Consider the following 26,734-nt stretch of genomic DNA (forward strand, 5'->3'; position numbering starts at 1 on the left):
CAAATAAAAGTTCAATGTTGTAAAAGAGTTAAGACTTATCCAAAGAGTCATTTATTGTCTCAATATTTGATTGTTTTGCCGTAAATATGAGTTATTATTTTGCTTCGTTACTATTTTTAAGATCCAATGACATCAACAAGAATGGTATCAAAAAAGAAAAATAGAAGAAATGGTTTTTTTCCGTATAGTTAATATCCAATGATTATCTATATTTACTAAGAAAGTGTAAACTTTAAGATTATTTACATACAATACAAATAACTTAAATATTTGACATGATTAATATCCGCGCATCCGCGCAGGTACTAATACTAGTTATTTAGTATAGACAAGGTGCTCTAAATCTCAAGCTTATACAAACCTCAAAGGATTGGGGTTAAAGACGAGATTGGTAGAAGAAAAGAGAATATTAGAAGCAGTCAACAATTGAGACGGAAGAAATTTCAGGTCAAACACTATAATTATTTCACACAAAAGTAATTTTAATGTAGAATGTAGAACTTCGTGGAAATATTTCGATTTGTCAACCCCTTTATTACAGACAAATTTTGTGGTTGTGTTTAACCAATTTTTAAGTCATGCTAGAAAGGAGATATACGCATTTGCTTAATATTATCTTAGAAAATAATTTGTAGTGATTTATTTTTAGAGACTTTGATTAAGTTTTTCAGTTTTACTTAATTAAAATATTTCTATCTTTTATTTGAGATTTGATATGATTAGCACAAAAAAAGAGTTGAAAAGATCATGAAAAAAAAACGTATACAGTGAAAGAGGAGGAGACCAAATTAAATGGTTGATTTTCTTGTTGAAATGAAGAGGCACTTTTGTAAATGAAAGTTATTGATAAGAATATTTTTTATTTTGAAGAATAAATTTTTTACTTCTGCTTCTAGCTTTTTTCAACGACAGAATAACTGTAGTTCAAAAATACTTTTTTGTTGGCCAAATAACCTCCAATTTTCACAAAAACTATTTTCTTGTTTGTTTTTCATTTGGTGCCTAGTATTCGTATTGACTGGCATCCAATAAAATGCAAATATGCACCGAAATGTTCCACATTCCGAGTAAAGCGCAACCTAACAAAGATAAACTCCATGCTTAGGCCGAACCCGAGATTCTAGTTAAGGATAAAAGATACTTATCACTCCACCACAATCCTTATTCGATCACAAACAAGTACTTTTAGCTTGCCAAAAACTTGGTCAAACAACTCTATTATGACCTACGTGAAAGGAAATAGACACAAACTCTGGTAATTTCTTCTTATCCCAAAAATATTAATCATCGTGGCATTACTCCGCAATAGAAATATGAAGAATTAACCTCAAATAGTAGTCCACCTAATTTCTTTAACTAAAAATAATACGGCGGATGTATAATATAATATGTGTATAATTTTTGTACACCGGCTAGAAAAAGTAAATAGTAAATCTGGCCTGCAATTTGTGTAATCCCAAGAGGTATTCTACTTCATCAGACAAATTAACCTAAAAGCCCTTGGGAGTTGGGAAAAGTCAGGTGGCTAAATACAACAATTACAACTATACTAGTAATCACAAGTTGTAACCTAAAGGTCCTTTTGCTCGCTACTAAATCACTTGTTCCTTTCTCTTCCGCAATTTACCTTTTCAGGTTGGCATAAAGGCCAAATTTCAGACTCGACTTTAGTCCTCTTCTTCGACCGCACTGAACCATCTTAGTTTGTGACTTGTGAAGTTTTGTACTTTTCTTTTACTTTCCCCATTGTTTACTTAGTTTCCAATACGGTTTCTAATTTCTGTTTAGCTCCGCCATGATCGTTGAGATCTTTATTCATCTATAAGTAGTGAATATGGCATCAATGAAACTATACACTTTAGAAAACGAAGAATACTTTCCCTTGAAATATCAACATTTTCCGTACTTTATGCAAACATTGGTGCTGAAGACATTACTAAGTAATTAAATTGCACCCTCTAATAACCAAAGCTTTTAAATGAAGTAGTCACAAAATTCTAACAAGATATCAAACTTAACTGCCCGCTCTCTAATTGCTTACACTTATGACCTTGGAAAATTTAAGTAGAATTACAATTGTCAACAGTAACATTAAGAAAGGAAGAGGGAAAGCTACACAAATATAACAAAAAAATAATAAAAATAGTATTAAATAAGCGTAGCTTAAGATCTATTGGTCAAAACAGAGAGCTAGCCGATACTGATACAACCAAATGAAACCACGCAAATCCAGCTAGACAATGTCAGTTTGACTGTGGCAGGTCAGTATTAATTATGAAATTTATGGTCATGGCAACCACCCAGATGAGAAACAATGACCAAAAACAATGACCAACTCGGAATGAATGGGGAACCATAATAAAATCCCACCTAACAATTAATAGGAGAGTGTCACAGGCTCCTAAATAATCGTCCCATTACTACAAACACAAATTAACTTTAGCACTAGCTTTAGTCCATGGATGTCGATGACCATATGCCAAGACGTGACCACAATTCGCAGATGAAAGCATTTGCGGGCAATCCCGTGAGAGAGGCCTGTTATTGAGGTGGTGGAAGTACTCAACAAAGCCAAAGTATTATCCGAAGTAAATAAAAACTTTCAATGGAACAGACATATGGAGGCCAATAAAATAGTCTGTATTTACTCCTTCAGTTAACCCTAACAAGTTTGCCCGCTTCATCATAGGAATTCAAACTATACAATATTCAATACAGAAAAAGAATATTAGAATACAGTTATTGAATTAGTCAACTCGTATATACAGAGAAGAGACCTACAAAGGAGAAAATTGGATAAGACAAGATTTGAGAGACTCATTAAGACTAGCAATTCCTAAGATAAAATCCTATGAACTAATATGATATAGAAGGGCCTGAGGGGAACCTGAAATGGATTATCCATGTAGGTCCCACTGCCATCTCGGGTTGCAGAACAAGAAAATAAATAAACCAATGGTATATAGTTACATATTTCCTCTACATGAAGTAGCTGAGAGATGTTTTCTTCCTTGATCCACCTTCTCCATATAAGTCATTCCACTGGAGAAGCTCATTCATGTTTGAAGATTCCGAGGATACACTAGCACATACCTGAATTCATTGACACATAAACAAGTCATGAATCAACTAAATGCATACACACTTACACACTATACCAAACTATACTCCACAGTGATGATAAAGCAAGAAAAACACACAAGGGCCCAAGAAAGTAGTAGTACTTAAACATTTTTCCCCACGCTAACAAGAAACAATTTCATTTGCACAAATTGGTACAAAACCATCAAAGATTCCTGGTTGGTCATCCAGGTAGGTCAAATACAAAAGCTTGCAATAAGAATATGATATCTACATCGCCTATGCAGCAACATTTCAAGAAGGACATGATATTTAGATTGAGGTTATCAATTTAGCTGCTATCTATTCCATCTGAAATGAATTAGCTGCTATATATGGAGTCACCAATTGTGATGGTCATCTGATAGCATGAACTCAACATTAGTTCTTCATTACAGATACAGGGTCTACTGAAGTGTGCAAGCATAACAACAAAGATAAGAGATGAGCATAGATTTATGTAAGTGGACCCGCTAGAATTTACTGAAATGAGGCACCAAACAAGATCAGCTGCCTAAAGACTGGAATTTGAGCTCACAAGACTAAGAGCCCAAGTTCCTCGGACCCCCAACAGTGGCTTTACCCTGGACATCCTCCTACCACATTATTACCAGTCATGCACCACCGTGGAGATGGTGTTTTTTCTGTATAGGGGCCAAAGCAATTAGCTGATGAACTAAGACACTCACCACATATAATTAGGCTCTGTAAAATTAAAAAAACCACTGTGTATACCAGGCTAGAAGAGAAGACTAGTGGAATTTGAGACTATATTTGATCATCAGATTGAAGCTTGGTGGCTTAAAAGCAAAGGCCAGCCAGTGAAGGTACAAGTACCTATACTAGTGGCTGACTAGGAGATACTAGCATAAATAGAGAATCATTTCTCCATGAAACAGTGACGAATGAAAGCCACTCGCTAAGAGAGGATTATATCAGTTTGAGGAGCTATTGATCTTTCAAGTTACATATATAGACTAGCTGATCGAAACCCCGAAATGTTGTGGTGGTCTCTTGTGCAATCACATGAACAAAATTCCTTTTTGAACTACTTCACAGTAGCATGTAGAAGACATGAGAGACCGACAACATTCAACCAGTCAATGTGATTTGTTGTGTTTAACTGGTTGAATGTTGTTGATCTCTCATGTCTTCTGCATGCTGCTGAGAAGTAGTTCAACAAACCAGTCAACATGATTTACCCCATAATTTTTTGACAACAGCTCTCAAATCCCAAATCTGTATCTCGCACCATCGAATAAATAAATAAAAACTAATCACTTGAGTACATATATATCTGACGTTACGAGAGATGTTCGATTCCTTCCTCTATGATCCCTGCATTCTCTTTCTTTGTTGTGAAGTGGATGTGGATTTGGAGCCCAAGTCCACTGAAGGAACTGGATGAAAGAGCTACCTTCCTGGAGCTGCCTCCTTATTGTAGATCGTTAGTTCACCAATTCAAACTCAGATCAGTTGGCAAGTGGATTTGTGCCTGGGTATGAACTACAAACTAGAAATTCGATCTTGAAAGTGTATCTAAGGCGGATTAGTTGTTTATTTTCAAAAGAGAATTTGATTAGAAAATCTGCAACAGTGTGATATCAGAAAGATCCATGAGAAAGTCCCAAACTTTTCTTGGCAGTAAATAAAGCCTACTAAAAACTTTTCTTGGCAGTAAATAAAGCCTACTAACATTTCTCCTGAACCCCAAATACTCTGCAGAGAAAGTAGAATGAATGGCACAAAAATCAGATTAACCACAGTACGTGCAATTGTGTACCTGTTCATGTGCATACTTAAAATCATCCATGTTAAGTGGACGGATGTCTGCACTACTACGCAACGCCGGAGTTGGCCTGTTCTCTGCAACTGCCGATGCTTTCTCCTGAAATCATGCACCAAAAATAAAGAACAATAAGTCAATAAATTTAGCAGATTAAAGTGTAAAGACTCCATAGGAGATGACGATGACCAATTAATTTAAGACATCGCCAAAGGAAACACATCATGAAGCTAGAACAAAAAGACTTCCAAACAAAATTAGTAATAGCGCTTTTGTATGTTGTGATCCAGGTCACCAATTCAACCAAATGTTGGAAGGTCACAGAATTATAACAAACAACTAGAATGAACTCAAGCAACTGACCTTCTCTTTCTCCAAAATTTCTCTAATCGGGCAATGCGCAGCCGTTACACATAAATTCTGGGATTGGAAATTTCAGACAGCAGCAAGTACGATATCAAATGTAGATTTAAAAATAATGCAGTTATTTTGAAGGAGGTATTGCAAAAACAAATGCATTAGGAAGTGCAAGTAATCTTGATCCAGACCTTTAAATCACTCCCTGAGTACCCTTCCGTCATATTAGCAATAGCTTCAACATCTACATTTGGCGCTAATTCTTCCTTCGCCAATATCACTCTTAAAATTTTCTTTCTGTTTGGAGCATCTGGCACGTTTACCATCAACCTGTATTGATCAATCATTGGAGCACCAGTAGCCGTAAATCATTTAAAAATCAATCATTGATCAATCAGTTACACTTACGCAAATCATAAGGAAATAATTTATTCAAATTTTACCTGCGCGGAAGCCTCCTAATAACTGCTTCATCAAGGTCGAAGGGTCTATTTGTTGCAGCAAGCACAAGCACTCGTTCCTTATCCTTTGTACGCAAACCATCCCAATTTACCATGAATTCATTCTTCATTTTTCACATAGCTTCATGCTCTCCTGGATTTTCTCGTCTTCCTAACATGCTATCCACCTAGTAGACAAGAAGAAATGGAGGCAAAAGGACAATATAAACAAAGAACGATATAAAGAAAACTTTATAACTTTTTAGGGTGTGAAATAAGAAAACCTACCTTTGTAATCTATATAGGAAAAGAGCTTAGCCCAGCAATAGCTGCAGAAAATGTCACCAACCTCGTCAACAAAAACAACACTAGGCGCTATTTTACTAGCTAACGTCAAGACTGCTTTGACATACTTCTCTCCTTCACCGAACCACTGATAAGAAAAAGCTGTCAACCATTTTAAGAAGGGCCAGTCAGATATAAAACAACAGAAAGCAGATATCAGTGATACCTTTGACGTAACGCTTGACATTGATATGTTTATAAAGTTTGCACCAGCCTCAGTAGCAACAGCTTTTGCAAGCATTGTTTTGCCAGTACCTGGAGGTCCAAAGAGCAATATTCCCTTGCAAGGCTGTAGATAGCATCTTGTTCAGAAACATGAGTGCATACTTGACGACCAAGTTCTATCTGCCTCAACCCCCACCCACCCACCCCCCCACCCCCCCAGAAAAAAAACCGTGGGAGGAAAAAAGATCCCAATGGACTTCAACATAACGCAAATTACTTTAACCTTGGACAGCTACTCCAAGGGGGGGGGGGGGGAGAGAAGAAAGAAGATCCAAATGGACTTCAACATAAAGCAAATTCCTTTACCTTGGTCAGCTGTCCTTTACAAAACAATTCTGGTCTTTGAAGAGGCAACATCACCAATTCTTTCAGAGTATCCTTGACAGTTTCCAAGGCCCCAATGTCATTAAAAGTAACACCAATATCACTAGGTGGAATTACGTCCCCGAGTAGTCTCTTCTCGAACTCATTTTCAGTAACTACATCCTGAAAGTCAAGTATCCATCTCAGATTTCAGGTAATTCAGAATGAGAAGCACCTTTTTAAGAAGTAAATTTGCACAGTCGAGAAGAAAAATCAGAGCCACCTTGAGGGATTTCTTTGAACTCTTGGTTTCACTCTGAATGCCTTGCAAGATATTGAGCCCATAAGCAATGCTGCAAATAAAAAGACATTTCAGTGAAATGTAAAACAACCCAAAACAACCTTCGCCCCCTAGAGACGTGAAATAAGAGGACACTTTCTTTACATGTTATAACATTATGGACTAGAGAGTGAAAATTAAATTTGACCTTTCACCGGAGATAACTAGCTTGGCGTCCTTCACGGAAGACTCAGATTCATGCATAAAGTGATGACTCAAAGCCCAGGCGATTATCTTTTCAATGCCTTGACAGCCACATCAAGAAATATGATAGACTGTTATAATCAAGTAAACGATTTCAAAGCTAAAAGGCCTAAAACTACGAGAAAACACTTACTTTAGTTTGTGAGGGCTTGATCTTTTATGCATAAAGTTTCCAGGTCAGGGCAATCAATTCTGTTTCGATTCAAAACCTGAAATCGCACATATAGTTAGAACAGCTCAATAAATCAGTTCATTGAGGATACATTTCCATAAGCATCATACTCATTTATCTTTCTTATACAAATCATCATAAACTGTCAATTGTAAATATTATCTTATGCTAACTCCACAAGTGGTGGAATAAAATTAACTTTTCTTCTGGCAAGGGATGCGCTGATGAGAAGGTGGTTTCAGCCTTTCAGCTGAATCCAGGACAAGACAGTAAGAAAATGAAAATTGAAGTGCTAAAGAAATGTTCATGGTTTTGCCTATGTGTCCTACAAAATCCACAACCCAAAAACAATGAAGGGATCTAAGATAAAAGGTTTTTGCCCTTAGCTGGTCAGAATAGAGCACTCACATTGCGAATGCTTGCTATGTTTGACTGAGATTTCATAGTTTCCATATCCCGATCTAACTGTTGCTTCCAGTCTGACAATAAGGTTTCATCCTGCCACAAGAAGATCCATATTACATACTTAAATCAAAATTTAATACAGTTGGCACTTGGCAGTCTAAACATAAACTGAAAGTACCGGAGGAATCTGTATGGTAACTTTGTTGGGGAACAGGCGGGTGAGCTGCTTCATTGTCTTGGGGGTTTCATTGCTTCTATCATGCAGCCTACCAAAATTATCCTGGAAAGAGATGCCATTCAACGCATATTAGTCAACCATTTGAAAGAGGCAAGTACTTCCAGAATGCAATTCGTAATAACCAAAAGTTCACCTAGAAGCTCCAAGGAGATGCCAATAATAATAACAACAATAGACCTTATCAAAAGAATAATAATAACAAGAAAAACAACTTTTTTGGATAACCAATAACAACTTATCAAAAGAAATTTAATAATAATGACGACTACTCTTTACTACACAATTGTCGAGTAGAGCTAGCACGTAAAACCAAAGTCCATAGGTCCGTCGGTATCTGACTCATATGAACCATATTAGTTCGTAAAAATGGTTTAGCACGCAATGGTCAAAACAGGTTTCAAACCCATTTTTAATGGGTTTGGTGTGGGTTTAAGAAATGTTAAGTTTCTTCTTCTTCTTTTTTTTTTGGGGGGGGGGGGGGTGGTAGTGGTGGTCTCGGAATTAGGGGGTGGGTGGTAAGGCAGAAGCTTAAAGGATTTGAAGGCACATAACTATAGCAACATGTTCTAGTCAACTTATTAGTACACCACACCTGCCACCCTCTTCCCCCGACCACCCTAGGGCTGGGCATATATAGGGTAAAACCGATAGCCCGAACCGAATTGGTTTATTGGTATCGGGATATTGGAATAATGATTCGATAACGGTTTGATATTATTAGACTACTGGGTTATCGGTTCGGGTCTCGGTTTGGCCAATTTTATTAACAGTTTAACCGATAACCCAATAAGCTATATCAAAACTATAATTTTACCCTTAATTATATAAAGTCACCTTAAGGTTTCATTCTCTATTAGTACTATATTTGGATTTCTTAATTTTTAAGGTGTAATTGCTACTACTATTTTGTGTTGTTTCTATTGTGTCTGGACAACTGGACTTGAGCAAATCTCTTAAATTCCTTATACGAAAGCAGCTTTTGTGATTACCATTGTCCTGGTTTTTCAAAGCCAGCAATTGGCTGTCGGATTTCGTCCCGCAACTAGAAGAATATCGCTTCGGGGTCACTGTGGTGTGACTGAATGTAGAGCAATCCGCCCTTACCGCCTTTGATCAGTAAATTATTTAGAACTTCGGAAGATGGTCAAGGTAGCTTGCTTCCAAGCGACTGAGTACATGTGCCACTTTTCCAAAATATATTGTTACTCTTGCTACAATTGTTGGATCAATGCATTTTATGGTATCAGTAAATTTAATGTTTCTATCTTAAACAATATAACACACGTTTGATGAAGATTAATAATGAGTTTTTCATTCATTGTCTTGGTCGGATGCAAGTTAATATGGTGAAGTCATCCTCTTTTATTTCATAATCTCATTGATGTTCATTTGAGTATGAATATGAAAGTATATTTGAGCAAAGTTTGCTATTTATAATTGGACAAACTTTTTGACGAGGGTAGACATGTGTTCGTGAAACTTGTGTTCCCTCTTTAAAATATAACTGAAAGGGGTCAAGATTATAAGATCAATTAGTGTTATACACTATGCTTTTTCGCTCTAAAATTGAGTTATCTTATCGGGTAAACCGATAACGATTGATAACCGATTAACCGATACCCGATAACTGATATACCGAACTAATAACATTCACAATCAAACCGAACCAACCGATACCCACCCCTAGATCACCCCAGCAAAAGACACCACTTCTTCATGCCCCTCCCTGTAGCATTTTCTCTCTATAACTCCCTCCCTCGTACACAATGACACATCATACATATGCATCTACATATATATGCACGTGGGTGAAAGAAAACTTACTAGTGGCCATTGGTGGGTGGTAGTAGTTTTGGTGATTGAAATATATGAGATTTGGTAATAGTGGAAAGGTATATCTAGTACAAGATGAATAAGATAGAGATATTTGTGTAGTATAAGAAGAAAGAATAAGGATATGGGTTAAATGAGCGTGGGTATGTTGGGTAAGGCCTGTGTAGATTACTTTCGACAAGCATACATTCAGATAACTAATGTGTACACATCATACACACATTAGTTTTGGTGATTGAAATATATGAGATTTGGTAATAGTGGAAACAGGGGCGGATCTATGTAGACAAGAAGGGGTGGTCCGTCACCCGGTTGCTCGGGTAAAATTTCCTGTGTATACTGACATTTCACGCAAAAGAACGTAGATAAAGAACGAGTGGCACCCGGATTAACAAAAGTGGTTGTGGGTGCCATGGTTTGAGGGCCAACTTTTCAGCCAAAATACCTGTGATCGACACTCATTTCACGCTTTTAGCATTCCAATTCTACTTACCCCTTTTTATCTTCCTTTTTCTTGTCTGTTTCTTAATTTCTTTTACTTTTTTCACCTTTGTAACTCTCTTTGTGCAATTCTATTTTTATTATTTTCTTAAATTATAAAGTTATATTTGCTTTTTTTCTAGTTTCTAGATCACAAAAGTTTTATATGTATTTAATTTTAGTTATTTTTCTTTTTTATCCATCTAATTTATTTTTCCTTGATAAAAAAAAGACAAAATTTTTTTGTATGGTTATCATCTAGGTATTTATGCATCAAAATTTTTGTAAAGAAAACCGAAGTAATTTCAAAATGGATCGAATCGAAAGGAAGTGAATTAATACAAAATGAGTCAGATCAAATTTACATCCCAATTTAATCGCTTTGATTATTGATAAGTTTACATTAAATCTGGTGGCACCCGCATCCATCAAATTCTGGATCCGCCTCTGAGTGGAAAGGTATATCTGGTACAAAATGAATAAGATAGAGATATTTGTGTAGTATAAGAAGAAAGAATAAGGATATGGGTTAAATGAGCGTGGGTAGGTTGGGTAAGGCCTGTGTAGATTACTTCCGACAAGCATACATTCAGATAACTAATGTGTACACATCATACACACACACACAAAAAAAAACAATTGCCATCAGAAAGTTATTTTTCAGACACACACATATAAATATAAGAGACATGGATGGGTAAAAGTAGTTTGAGAAATTAAAAGATGAGGAAAATGGATAGGAATAGGACCCCGGGGGTAAGAACACAAGAACACAGCATGTGATGTGTGGGTTAGGCGTATGTTACAGGTTCAAACCAACCGCAGACAAAAGCCTAGTATTTAAGTGGACACGAGTAGAGGGATAGGCCCATCATCCACCATGTTTCGAGCCACGCATTAGCTGGCCCTTGGGGACATTGTATAAGAACAAAGTATGAGGAAATCAATTAAATGGGTTTTGGTAGGTTGGGTAAGTCCAATAGCCATTTTCTGAAAACCCAATTGACACCCACCTTTGAAACCCTAGACCACAACATATTATATCATGAGGAAAAAAGTTTGTTTTGTATTGTATGCTCCCAAACTATACAATTCTTAATGACCAATTAGAAAGACTTAGGGAATCCATAGTGTCAGTCATAGGATCAATAAAATAAATGAAAATCCATATTAAAACATCTCCCCTCAGACGTGGATATTTACATTCCATTGAAATTCTTAGGTACAACACCGAAAACAAGAAATAGAAAACCAAAAGAAAAGACAATGGGAAAAAAAGTTGTACATACTAGGAAGGCAAGGTCAAGCAATACGGTTTGGTTACTTCCAAATTTCGTAAATAGCAGGCCACCAGGATGCGACTGTAAAGCATAAGGTAAGGCAATCAGAATCACAAGCCAATTTCTTTATCCTGAAGGAATGCGAAAATAACCGTCACTGCATACTTTCTCCTTTCGGTTGTCCGACTGGGTAAGGGATGCTATGGCAACAACATTCTCTGGCAAATGTTCGAGCTTAATCTTGAAAGCAGCATAAGCCTCAGGGTTTCCCACCATAGACTTCTCAATGTCTTTGATGAACAAAACTAGAGGACTACTTTTACTTTTGTGAGAAGGCACGGGAGAAAATATGATATATTGATATTGTGTGTGATGCAATACAAGAGGTGCTATTTATAGCTACTCTATACAAAGGGGATACTACTCCTATTCCAATGTGGGACAATTACATAGCTATCTCTAACATTTACATAGCTATCTCTAACACTCCCCCTCAAGCCGGAGCATATAAATCATATGTACCGAGCTTGTTACATATATAATCAATGCGAGGACTAGTGAGGGACTTGGTGAAAATATCTGCAAGTTGATCATTCGATCTCACAAACTTCGTAGTAATATCTCCTGAGAGTATCTTTTCTCTGACGAAGTGACAATCAATCTCAATGTGTTTAGTTCTCTCATGAAACACCGGATTTGATGCAATATGAAGTGCAGCTTGATTATCGCACACAAGTTCCATCCGACTGATTTCACCAAATTTCAACTCCTTGAGCAATTGTTTGGTCCAGACTAGTTCACATGTTGCCATAGCCATTGCTCGGTATTCTGCTTCTGCACTAGACCGAGCAACTACATTCTGTTTCTTACTTTTCCAGGACACCAAATTTCCTCCTACTAAAACACAATATCCAGACGTAGAACGTCTATCAGAAGGTGATCCTGCCCAATCAGCATCCGAGTACCCAACGATCTGCTCATGACCTCGATCCTCAAACAGTAATCCTTTACCTGGAGCCGATTTTATATACCGGATAATGCGGACAACTGCATCCCAATGACTATCACAGGGAGAATTCATAAACTGACTTACAACACTCACAGGATAAGAAATGTCGGGCCTAGTCACTGTGAGATAATTTAATTTACCAACCAGCCGCCTATAGCTTGCAGGATCGCTAAGCGGCTCCCCCTGTCCAGGCAGAAGTTTACAATTCGGATCCATCGGCGTGTCAACAGGTCTGCAACCTGTCATCCCTGTTTCCTCAAGAATGTCTAACACATATTTCCTTTGAGAAATAACAATACCTGAGCTAGATTGAGCAACCTCAATACCTAGAAAGTACTTCAATCTACCTAGATCCTTAGTTTGAAAGTGTTGGAAGAGATGTTGCTTCAGATTAGTAATACCATCCTGATCATTGCCCGTAATAACAATATCATCAACATAGACTACCAGATAAATACATAGACTTGAAGCAGAGTGGCAATAAAACACAGAGTGATCACCTTCACTACGAGTCATGCCAAACTCCTGGATAACCGTGCTGAACTTACCAAACCAGGCTCGAGGAGACTGCTTTAGACCATAAAGTGACTGACGCAAGCGACATACAAGGCCACGAGACTCCCCCTGAGCAATAAAACCAGGTGGTTGCTCCATATAAACCTCATCCTCAAGATCACCATGAAGAAAGGCATTCTTAATGTCCAACTGATAGAGAGGCCAATGACGAACTGCAGCCATGGATAGAAAAAGGCGAACTGATGCCACTTTAGCCACTGGAGAGAAGGTATCACGGTAATCTAGCCCAAATATTTGAGTGTATCCTTTGGCAACAAGACGTGCCTTAAGTCGATCAATCTGGCCATCGGGACCAACTTTGACTGCATAAACCCACGACAACCAACGGTAGATTTACCTGAAGGAAGAGGAACAAGCTCCCATGTACCACTTGTATGTAAAGCAGACATCTCGTCACTCATAGCCTGTCGCCATCCTGGTTGAGACAATGCTTCACCTGTAGACTTAGGGATGGAAATCGAGGACAATGAAGATATAAAAGCATAATGGGGAGATGACAGACGATGATAACTCAAACCAACATAATGAGGATTAGGGTTTAGTGTGGTCCGTATACCTTTTCGAAGTGCAATCGGTGTACTAGGAGCAGGATCCGAAGTAGGAGCCGTGTCAGGTGCAGGACGAGAACCAGATGGGCCTGATGTAGGGCGCGAACGACGATGATAAGTCAAGAGTGGTGTTCCTGTGGCTGGGGAACTAGGAGGGATAACACTGGACTCCTCAAAAGTTGGTATGGGTGAAACCTCTGTGGTTGAAGGTGGATGAGGATTACTAAACTCCTCAAAAGTCGGTATAGGTAAGACCTCAGATATGTCATGGTGGTCAGCAGAAGTGACATCAGTTGTGAAGAAAGGTTTAGACTCAAAAAATGTGACGTCAGCTGACATAAGGTACCTATGAAGATCAGGTGAATAACAACGATATCCCTTCTGAACACGAGAATAACCAAGGAAAACACACTTGAGAGCACGAGAAGCTAACTTACCTTTCCCCGGGGCTAAGTTATGAACCAAACATGTGCTCCCAAAAACCCGAGGTGGAAGAGGGTATAAGGCTGACTGGGGAAACAATATTGAATGTGGAATCTGACCCTTGATGGGAGATGAAGGCATCCTATTAATCAAATAACAAGCTGAGAACTGCATCGCCCCAAAAACGCAGCGGAACACGAGACTCAATTAGAAGTGTGCGAGCAGTCTCAATAAGGTGCCTATTCTTTCTTTCTGCAACCCCATTTTGCTGAGGGGTATAAGGACAAGATGTCTGATGAATAATTCCATGAGAAGACATAAACTGCTGAAACTGAGAAGATACATATTCTAAGGCATTATCACTGCGAAAAATGCGGATAGAGACACCAAATTGGTTTTTGATTTCAGCACAAAAACTTTGGAATATAGAGAATAACTCAGAACGATCTTTCATTAAGAAAAGCCAAGTACATCTTGAGTAATCATCAATAAAGCTAACAAAATAACGAAATCCCAAGGTTGAACCCCATATATCAGAATGAACCAAGGAGAAAACAGACTCTGCATGACTCTCAACACTACGCGTAAAGGAAGCTCGGGTATGTTTCCCAAGCTGACACGACTCACAATCTAATCTAGACAAACTGGATAAACTAGGCACCATCTTTTGAAGTTTGGATAAACTCGGATGTCCTAAACGTCTGTGGATTAGATCTGGAGGATCTGTAACTAGACATGTTGTGGAAGGACTGAGCGAGTTAAGGTAGTAAAAACCTTCTGATTCACGACCTGTACCAATTGTCCGTCCCGTACTGCGGTCCTGCATAATAAAAGAATCATCAATAAAATATATACCACAATTGAGGGCACGAGTCAAACGACTAACAGATGCAAGACTAAAAGGACAACCAGGAACATAAAAACGGAATCTAGGGTGATAGAAGACAATGGGTTGGCTTGTCCAACTCCTTCTGCCTTAGTTTGACATCCATTGGCTAAAGTAACAGTAGGAAGAGACTGTGAATATACAATATTCGACAAAAGTGATTTATTACCAGAGATATGATCAGAAGCGCCTGAGTCCATGACCCATGGTCCAAGAGTACTAGACTGGAAAACACAAGCAAAAGAATTACCAGCAATAGGAGTGTTAGTCTGGGCAACTGAGGCTACTTGTGGAGATGTTTGCTTACTTGCTCGATACTGAAGGAGCTCATTATATTCTTCTTTAGATACAGAAAAGCCCTGGTTACCTGTAGTCTCGCTCTGAGCAACGTAGGCATTTTTGGGTGGACGGCCATTTAAGGAATAACACATTTCACGAGTGTGTCCAAGTTTGTGACAATAAGAACACTTGGGTCTAGATCTCCCAAAACGACTGTCTCCTCGTCTATTCTCCATAGCTTGAGATGCCCGAACATCCACTGTCTGGGATGCAAGAACAGAGGAATCAAGTATCTGTGATGAAATCACTGGGTGACTTGGTGCTGCAGCAAGGCGAAGTAATCGAGAGAATAATTCATCAACTGTAGGGACAGTCGGACTCGCCAAAATCTGGTCTCGTACTGAATCAAGATCATGAGGAAGTCCAGCGAGTGTAAGAACTAGAAACATTTTCTGTCGCTGCTCTTGTTGTTTTGACACACTAGCAGAAACTGGCATCAATGTCTCAAATTCCTCCATGACTGCCTGTACCTGACCCAAGTAAGTAGACATATCTAATTCTTGCTTCTTTAAGTTTGTCATCCGTGATATCACATCATAGAAGCGAGATATATCATTAGTGTATAACGTACGAGCCTTTGCCCAAACCAAATAACATGTCTGGAATGGCCGAAACAAAGGCATCAACTTAGAATCAATAGAACGCCACAAGATGCTACATAATTGAGCATCAATTTTTGCCCAAAGCGCTATCGCCTTTTCATCTCCTTCGCTAGACTGTTTAATCAGATGATCTTGCACACCTTAACCTTTACACCACAACTCGACAGATGAAGCCCAAGCTAAGTAGTTTGAACCTCCCATTAAAGGTTCCGAGGTAATCATAACATTAGAGTTTCCAGAACTCATGCTTTTAGACCCAAAAACATCAATTCCCAAAGACATCTTGTAAATTATTACCAAATAAGAGAAATAATCAACTGTAATCCACTGAAAATAGAGTAAGGAACACTGAACCAGAATAGTAAACTACTGTAGCAGTTGGAAAGTTACTGTTGCAGCCGGAAAATATTCAAAGTGGTCGGAATGAAATAAAAACAGTAGGGGTAGGATCGGAATTACCAGAAGACCCAACTGTTCTGAAGGAACTTTTTCAAAAAATGGCCGGAAGTCAACTTTTTGAAATCACTATTCACGCCGGAAAAATAAAAAGTGGTCGGAATTTGGTGTAACCTGGATGGGTAGGCTCGGAATTGCAAGGGAAACAATCTGTCCTGAAGAGTCGTCGCCAAAAAATGGCCGGAAGGTGGCCCACGCAACGTTGGAACTTCGCCGGAAATTTTCTTTGGGCAGCTACAGTACCGCCGGAGATTTTCACTGGGATTTGGTCGCCGGACAGTGACTACTCTTGTGGTAGTGTTGGATTTTGTGCACAACACTGACCGAGACAAAGCAGACGCAAAACAACTTTGAAAGTCGCCGGAAAAAAAGGGTTCTGGTGACTGATTTTACTTCCCGGAATCGCTAGAATTTATGCACAGCGATAAATCTCTCACGATAGCTCTGATACCATGTGAGAAGGCACGGGAGAAAATATGATATATTGATATTGTGTGTGATGCAATACAAGAGGTGCTATTTATAGCTACTCTATACAAAGAGAATACTACTCTTATTCCAATGTGGGACAATTACATAGCTATCTCTAACATTTACATAGCTATCTCTAACAACTTTCATTTGAAGCAACCTACATATATAAAACATAGTAAATAAACCAAGGACACTCGACTTTGAAATGGAATAGTATCACCGAGAGGTATATTAGCAAATACCTCAAAGAGTTCATTGATAGCAAGTTTATCAATTTCATCAGTACTTGAGCTATCAAGGCGGAGCAAGTCAGCTGTGGAAGAAAAAAAGATCAGGCCACCGAAAAGACATGCTCTGTTATTCGGCATAACTGAGCCGGGCAACAAAAGCGGACCATGAGTTAAATGAGGCACTAGAGTATTACCAGCACAAAAGAACCCATGATCTTCATCGCACAGACCGCCAAGATCATTACCCTCTGGGATTGATTTATCAAATCTGACACCAATTTTAGAGGACCCATTTTCCTCAAATGCAAGAACCACTTTGCCCCTGTAACCATATGTTGGACCCCTGCAATCATGTGTGTTGATGACGTGATTTTAAAAATAAAGGAGTTACTGACAAATCCAATAGAGACATAGAGCATTCTGTTCACAATGAATAAAGGGAATATTAACTAAACAAGTCAATCCATTCTGTGCACAAAGAATAACAAGAAAAAACCATTTTAATCCCCATAGTAGTATTGCCATATAAAGCACAAAGGGGTCATAATTAAGAATCATTGGAGCAGGAAAAAACCTCATTAAAGAAATACAGCATTAAGTGCTCATATTTACCGACATTATCCAAAACATTTAAATTTTATTGTTTTTCAATAAGGTACTTTCAAAACTATTTATAAGCCTTTCATGACTAAAATGTTTATACCCATGTTCCTATTTTATTTTCACATTTAGAGAAAGGATAAGGCTAAGGTAAGGAATCAAAAGATTTCAAATGTTTTAACTTGTTCACAGCACTTTAAATTACATAAATCAAACAGAAATTATGATTTAAGCGTGTTATTAAGAAAAGTTCAAATTTTTATCTCTAATTGGACCTTCTGAATAAAATTTGGCCCATAATGGTTCCATGAAACTTTTGTAGATATTACAGATTATCTTCCATAATGGTTCAAGGAAACTTTTGAAGATATTACCGATTATACAGAGTCGTAATTTCAGAAAGTGGACTATGGAAGATCTTTCATAGGCACATAAGACCACTTAATTCATACAAATAAATAGATAGAGTACTAGGGCTAATAAGCAACCACTAACTCAATTACAGAATTGACTAATGTTCCAACTGATCCATACAAATGATCCAAATCAGAAATTCAAGTAAACGGCCATCGGTGAGGTACTAAGATCAACTCCTCGGGTAGCACATTATAGGCTGCCCTAAGAAAGTTAGGCAACTGCACTAGCCAATCACGTAAATTATGTGTCTAAAAGTAGTACATAGTAAATATCAGAGAATACTCAGGTTAATTGTGGAAGTCCGTAATTCTATCCATATGAAGACTTGAATAAGACATCACAATTAAACAGTAAGTTAACAGATGGAAATGATTCAAAATGCAACCTCAAGCATAGCATATATAAGAATCAATGAGAGAACTGAACTAACATCTCACAGGAAAAAGATTTTTAACAGAACTTATTGCACTTACCTTAAAGGTGTTTGCAGCGGAGAAAAGCCTGATGAAGATCCAACATACTTCACTCTGTCACATGTCAAAATGACAGGTCCTAGCATTAAGCATAAAACTTCCACCACAACAGGATATTTTCTAACCCAACATATATAAAATATGAAATGATGTTTTGTGTCATTATCAAAGGAAGAGAGAGAGAGAGAGAGAGGCCTTAAAAAGCATTCTCGCTACGAGAGCAACAATTACCTTTTTTGAAAGTGTAGTTTTTTGACGAGGCAGTAGATGCCTCCTGCTTGGGCTGAGCATGAGAACTAATCGTTGAACCACCAGTTATATCGGCCTCAACACTTGAAGCTGGCTTCTTATTAAGATGCAGTGCCGCTGCTTGTGCAGCACGTTTAGCAAATACACTAGCTCTCCCTGGCTTTGAACTTTCTTTCACAGGGTCGACATCTTTGGCAATTGAACCCTAGATGGTATATTAAAGAGGAAAAAATTAACTGCAGGATAAAGAAAGTTCAATTACATTAACCTCGTACATCAACAATAACAAAAATGTTCTGAGTACTCGTCCCTCCCATTTCACTTAATACTGCAAAATCACTCTCAGGTAACTATAGCCAGCAGTGAAGTTGATAGATTACTCTTCAAATATTCTGACCACCCTCCATATGATCATTGAAAATTTTGCAAAAGTTTAGATTGGATTGCCCTGAGCGGCTGAGCCTGCCATCAAGCACCTCCCTGTTTACTTCTAATTTGGCTTGCGGTGGGTCTACACGAGCAAACTAACAAAATCCCTAAGGGACGAGGTAAAGGGTAGAGGGACATCCCAGCTAAGATTGAAAATTTGCAGCCAAGTTTCCATCCCATTCTCTATTTCCCCATCGAAATGATATCTCTGTGGTTCTTGAGGTCGAGGCTCAACCAAAAATGTTTTACTTTCTTTCCCCCTCACCCCCTCCCCCTTACACAAGCTTTTTTCTCCTGATTTTAAGTCATTTTGCATATGTTCTGTCAGCAAGTCAAGAGATGAAATGAACTGTCATACATGTCCTAGTGAATTAAAATTGTTTGAATTGCACGAACGAACAATGACGGTAAATCATGTCTTTCCACTATGATCTAGCCCTCGAACTGAGTCATATCATTATACCTCATACAAGTATATAGAAATGCAACATTAATCCCATTCTCTATTTCCCCATCGAAATGATATCTCTGTTGTTCTTGAGGTCGAGGCTCAACCAAAAATGTTTTCCTTTCTGTCACCCACCTCGAGTCATATCTTCAGTTTGAAATAGGTGGGGGTAGTTAGACTTCATTTCTTCCTCCGCTTCCCATGTCATCTCTTCCACATTCTTGCTTCTCCATAAGACCTTCATGGAGGCTACCTCTTTATTCTGTAGCTTGCGGATTTGTCGGTCTAGGATTGCAACTGAAATTCCCTCGTATGACAAGTCCTCTGTAATCTGTACATCATCTGTGGGAACCACTCGGGTAGGATCGCCAATGCACTTCCGTAACATAGTTACGTGAAAAACCGGATGGACAGACTCCAATTTCGAGGGCAATTATAACTTATAAGCTACTTGGCCCACTCTCCGAATGAGGCCCAATACATGGGCTAAGTTTGCATTTCTTGCCAAACCTCATCACACCCTTCATAGGTGACACCTTTAAGAATACCCAATTATTAACTCCGAACTCTAAATCTCGTCGCTGCACGTCAAAATATGCCTTCTGACGACTCTGAGCTATCAACAGTCGCTCCCGGATAAGCTTTACTTTTTCTATGGCCTGCTAGATCTGGCCCATGTAACCTAGATTCTCCAACATCAAACCACCTTATACGAGATCTGCACTTAAGCCCATACAAAGCCTCGTACGGATCCATCTGGATACTGGAGTGGTAACTGTTATTATATGCAAACTCGATAAGAGGTAGATGTTCATTCCAACTTTTAAAATCCAACACACATGCTCGTAACATATCCTCGAGCGTCCGAATTGTGCGCTCGGCTTGCCCATCAGTTTGTGGATGAAAAGTTGTGTTGAGATTCACCTGAGTCCCTAGACCTTTCTAAAATGATCTCCAAAAATGTGTTGTAAACTGGGCCCACGGTCAGATATAATAGATATTGGTACTCCGTGTAGTCGCACTATCTCTTTAATATATAATTTTGCATAATCTTTTGTTGTATATGTAGATCTGACCGGTAGGAAATGAGCTGATTTCGTGAACCTATCGATTATCACCCATATGGAATCGATCTTACGATGAGAACGAGGTAAACCCGTGATAAAGTCCATGTTTATCGCCTCCCATTTCCATGTCAGGATCTCTATAGTCTGCATTAGCCCTCCAGGCTTCTGGTGCTCTATCTTCACCTGCTGGCAACTAGGACACTGAGCGACATACTCAGCAATGTTCTTCATATCGCTCCACTAATACACATCCTTAATGTCATGATACTTCTTCGTCGACCCAGGTGAATAGAGTACCACGAATAATGTGCCTCTGACATAATCATGTCTCGTAGCCCTGCTACATCTGGAACACACAAACGACCGATGTATCTGAGAACCCCATCTCCCTTGAGTTCTAACAACGGCTTCTTCTGCTACGAAACTCGCTCTCTCAACTCGACCAACTCTAGGTCCTCGTACTGCCTCTCCTTTACTTCAGCTACGAGAGATGATTTTGCAGTATTTTGGAGTACAACTCCACCATTGCCAGAGTCTACCAACCGAACCCTCAAACAAGCCAATTGATCAATCTCCCTAGTTAATTGTCTTTTTTCGGCCTCTACATGTGCTAGGCTACCCATAGATCAGCGACTTAAGGCATCTGCTACAACAGTAGCTTTTCCTGGATGGTAGAGAATGTTAACATCGTAATCTTTCAATAACTCAAGTCATCGCCTCTGTCGCAAATTCAACTCTTTTTGCTTGAAGATGTATTGCAGGCTTTTATGATCTGTGAATATATCAACATGAACGCCATATAAATAATGCCGCCATATCTTAAGTGCATGGACAACCGCAGCTAATTCGAGGTCGTGGGTCGGATAAATCCGCTCATGCTTCCATAACTGCCTTGAAGCATACGCAATTACTTTCCCATGTTGCATCAGGACACATTCTAACCCGACACCTGAGGCATCACAATATATGGCATAACCATCTGGACCTTCTGGAAGCGCTAGAACTGGCGCTAAAGTCAACATGGTTTTAAGCTCCTGGAAACTCCGCTCGCAAGCCTCCATCCACTGAAACTTAGTTGCTTTCTGCCTCAACTTCGTTAATAGTGCCGAAAGAGAAGAAAAACCCTCTACGAACCTCCGGTAGTATCCTGCTAAGCCTAGAAAGCTACGAACCTCTGTTGGAGTGGTAGGTCTAGGCCAGGATTTCACAGCCTCAATCTTCTGAGTGTCTGCCTTTATACTTCCATCGGATACAACGTGCCCTAAGAATGCTACAAACTTCAACCAGAACTCACATTTAGAAACTTAGCATATAATTTACTATCACGGAGGGTTTGGAGTACCGCTCGCAGGTGGTCCACATGCTCATCCTCTGAACGTGAATAAACCAGAATATCATCAATAAAGACTATCACGAACAGATCTAAATATGGCCGGAATAGGCTATTCATCAAGTCCATAAATATGGCAGGTTCATTCGTCAACCCAAAGGACATGACAAGGAACTCGAAGTGGCCATATCGGGTCCTGAAAGCTGTCTTGGGAATATTTTTCTCCCGAACTCTGACCTGGTGGTAACCCGACCTCAAATCTATCTTTGAAAAGCATCTAGCTTCCTGCAACTGATCAAACAAGTCGTCTATCCTTGGAAGTGGATACTTATTCTTAATAGTTACCTTGTTCAGTTGCCTATAATCGATACACATCCTCAGCGAGCCGTCTTTCTTCCGTACAAATAGTACCAGTGCACCCCAAAATGAGGTACTGGGTCTTATGAAACCTTTCTCCAGATATTTGCGTAGTATAAAAAGAAAGAACAAGGATATGGGTTAAATGAGCGTGGGTAGGTTGGGTAAGGCCTGTGTAGATTACTTCCGACAAGTATACATTCAGATAACTAATGTGTACACATCATACACACACAAAAAAAAACAGTGGCATAGCAAGCTGCCAACCAGTCCATGTCCATGATAGCATCAAAATCCAACATCTCTAGCTCAACTAGGTCGGCTGAGGTCTGACGACCACAAACTGACACCGTACAACCTCGATAAACCCGTCTAGCAATAATAGATTCTCCGATCGGTGTAGATACCGCAAAAGGATCACTTAGTATTTCAGGCACTATACCAAATTTCCCCGCGACAAATGGAGTAATACACGATAAAGTAGATATCCTGGGTCTATCAAGGTATAAGCATCAAGAGAACAAATGGTCAACATACCTGTCACAACGTCTGGTGAAGACTCCTGGTCCTGTCGACCCGCTAACGCATAGCTACGATTCTGGTTACCACCTGAACTGGAACCTCCACCTCTGCATCAACCTCTACCAGTCGAAGACTGAGACTCGCGCCCTGAAGGATGCACGGACATGGATGATCCTATTGCTGAATTCGCCGGTTGCGACACCCCCCCCCCCCCCAAAATCTCTATTTGGGCAATCTCGCATCATATGCCCTGGACGTCCACATGTATAACAAGCATCTAAACCGGCTCGGCATTGGCCCAAGTGTCCTCTACCGCAGATGGCACACTACGGCGAAAATGGCCATATCTACCCCAAACCTCGTTGTCGCTGCAAACTTGACGCTTGGGAGCACTCACCCGGTCCTGACTGAATATAACGGTCATACGTGTAACCCTGTGACTGGGGTGGCGGAGGTCTAGGTGGCCGTTCGAAGTACTAGGGCCTATAACTACCCTGAGACTGCTCCTGAGATCTGGCAAATCTCATCCTCTTACATTGCCCTGACTCAATCCTCTCCGTACCCTGCTGCCGACGCCTACCCCTTTCTATATTCTGGGCAAATGCCTGAATCTGGGAGATATCCATACTATCCTATAATGCAGCGGTGGCATATGCCTCGGTCAACTCTAGGGCCAACCCTGCTATAAACCTGTGGCTCTTGTCCCGCATAGTAGCAACTATAGATGGTGCATATCTGGCCAATGAGTCAAAACGGAGACTATACTCTCGAACACTCATATTGCCCTGCTTGAGGGCTAGAAACTGATCGACTCGGGCCTGTCGGATCTCCCGCGGTAAGTACTGGTCAAGGAAGGCATCTGAAAAATTCTCCCAAATAGCGAGAGGTGCATCACGTCCCCTGGATCTTTCACATCCCTCGTACCAAAGGATGGCTATATCTTTGAGTCAAAAAACTGCTAGCTCAACTGCCTCTTTCTCCGTGGCATGCATAACCCGAAAGATCCTGTGAAGCTGATCTATGAAATCCTGCGAGTCATACCTCTGATTTGTCCCAGTGAACTCTGGGGGACCCAAAGCAATAAACTCTCGGACCCTTGAACTCTCAGATCCCTCAGAAGGTCCTGCACTAGCGGATGCCCTAGCCTGTTGCTGGGTAGCGACCAACTGTGCCAACAAATGCACCGCTCTCCTCAAGTCCTGATCTGATAGAAGCGGAGGGAGAACTGGATGTACGGTCTCCCTAGGAATCTCCTCAGGCGGCGGAAGAGCCGGTAATGGCTGAGTAGGGGTCTCTCCCTGGGCCTCCGATTGGGCCCATCTACTGGGGGTACCCTGTTGGTCCCCTCACCTACTACTGTCTCTCTCCTCTGGCTAGCCGTAGCCTTCCTAGTTATCGTCATTTGTGCATGCAAACGCCAACACGTAAGTTTAACTCAAATTTCCTATAACTCAGTTCTACAACACGATTTAGATTTGAAAGAAGGGTAGCCAAGCCTAAATGCCTTGTAGTCCCCTACTTATATAATGTGGTGCACCACACATCTATAAACAAGACCCTACTAGACACGGCTTGTAAACTCCCTATGAAAGAACTGCTCTGATACCACTTTTGTCACACCCCGAGCCTGGGGGCAAAACCGACACCCGGTGCCTCATCTATCCTTGCGTACCAACTTGCGACTCAAGAATTCTGGACATATAATGTCATACTTTAGCCAGGGACCACATTACAAGACAATTTGCGAAGCAAAATATAAAACTGAATAAAGACTAACGCTGACTAAATGTCAACATAAAGCTGGGTCGGCAAGGCCGTTATAACTACTATAACTGACAAGCCAACAAAATATACGTACAGGGCCTACAAGCCCTATATACTGCACTAACTGACAGAATATGTCTACAAGCCTCTACCGATGGATGTACGGTGATCGGAACAGGGCCCCGACCTAGCCATAACCTATCTACATGCATACACAAGATATACACAAAACTTATAGACCCGGCAACTCCGAAGGGCGGGGAGCTCACCAATAAAGCTGAACTCGGGCAACACCTACTGAGGAGGTCTACCCGTCTGTCTGTCTGAACCTGCACGCACGAAATGCAGCGCTCCCAGAAAGGGACGTCAGTACAAAATAATGTACCGAGTATGTAAGGCAATATATAGAAAGCTAAAACTAAACTAATAATCTGAACATATGCTTACCTGCTGATACCGACTCAACTCTTTCAATATAGCAAGTAAAATAGTTTTCCGACCCTATAAGGCTCGGGGTATATATATATATAACTGCTCTGTCATAGTAGGCTCGCTCATAGGCGCTCGGCCATATTAGGCGTTGTATCTCGACCAACTGGGCTCGCTCATAGGCGCTCAACCACAGTAGGCTCGGTATATAATTTACCATCTGATCATAGGTTGCCCAATAAGGGCCTGCCTATCGATTATAGCTCGATGGTAATGAAAATACTGTAATACTATATAAATAAATTCTCTGCTCTCATGACTGGGAAAAAAAGGAAATACTCAATTGAATTTGAAGTCCCGATAAGGAGAATATTGTAACTTACAAGACTAGGAAAATATACATAAATTTCGGGATATGAATTTTTCTTTATGCCTCATTATCAAACTCGTGTAATTACGAGATCATGCCAAAATGAAGAAAGGGCTTAGCCTTAACATACTTGGAGGCGGGAAAAATCCGTATGATATTCTTGAAAAAGGTTGCACTGTACTCCTTTAGAACAACAAAATTTTACGTTGCTATGATTTCAAAATTCTTGTTGGAATTGTTTTGTTGCAAGAAATTTTATTGAAACTTGCTAGATTATAGCGTCTGTTTGAATGTTTGAATTAGGAAGGTGTTATAAGATTTCTTACAGAAACTTGCTAGATTGAGGGACGTCGGTTTGAAATGTTTGAATTAGGAAAAATATTATAAGATCTCTTACTTTGTTTCTTTAAGTCCAATGAAGCCAAATACTACATGACTTACTTTGTTACTTATGATGCCACCTTTCAATTAAGATCATTAGTCACTTATTTTAAATGGAGGGGCTGCCACATTTAGTCATTATCACATATATCCCTAATTAATTAGGTAATATCCCATTACCCAATAATTAACCAATTACCCATATAATTAAGAATTGTCTCAACTTACTTAAAATACTACTCATTTTTAATACACCTTCTACATCATACTATTGTGGTCATATGGTACCTTGTATGGTACTAGTCCATAAGTATCGGGTATTATAGCTCGGACCGGATTTTATCTAAATTCGACAACCTTCAACGAAACTCATTTTCTTTAATTCGTGTACCCTTTCCTTTATGGTAGTTATTGCGTGTTATAAATAGCATAAATACGCTAACCTCAAAGATAATCTCATCCCCGAGTTTATGTCAATTAACTGAAGACGAAACTTTAACGTACGAAAAACGCGAGATGTAACATAATGCGTATTCCAAGATATGTGTACTCTTTTTGCTTCACTAAGATTTTTTCCCACAGGGTTTTTTCTTAGTAATGTTTTAATGAGGCACATTATCTATAGAAATCCAATGGGGAGTGTTATGAAATATTATATTATGTAGTGGATGTCTCCTAAAGAAGTTACTCCTTCTAATATTCTATATTAACCTCTCACTACTTCTTACCATTATGGTTGTAACTCCCACACCTCCATAACCTCCTCCATCATCTTTCCCCATTATCTCAAAATTTACCATGACATCCCTTTGTATTACCTAAATATC

The 26,734-nt window shown here is 39.5% G+C and overlaps 1 pseudogene; it reads right to left on the minus strand.

Moving 5' to 3' along the window:
• Window positions 1-2,713: 2,713 nt before the first annotated feature.
• On the minus strand, window positions 2,714-26,689 carry LOC107803474 (uncharacterized; annotated as a pseudogene).
• Window positions 26,690-26,734: the final 45 nt, after the last annotated feature.

The sequence above is a fragment of the Nicotiana tabacum genome, chromosome 12 (genome assembly GCF_000715075.1).
Source record: "Nicotiana tabacum cultivar K326 chromosome 12, ASM71507v2, whole genome shotgun sequence".
Lineage (NCBI taxonomy): Eukaryota > Viridiplantae > Streptophyta > Magnoliopsida > Solanales > Solanaceae > Nicotiana > Nicotiana tabacum.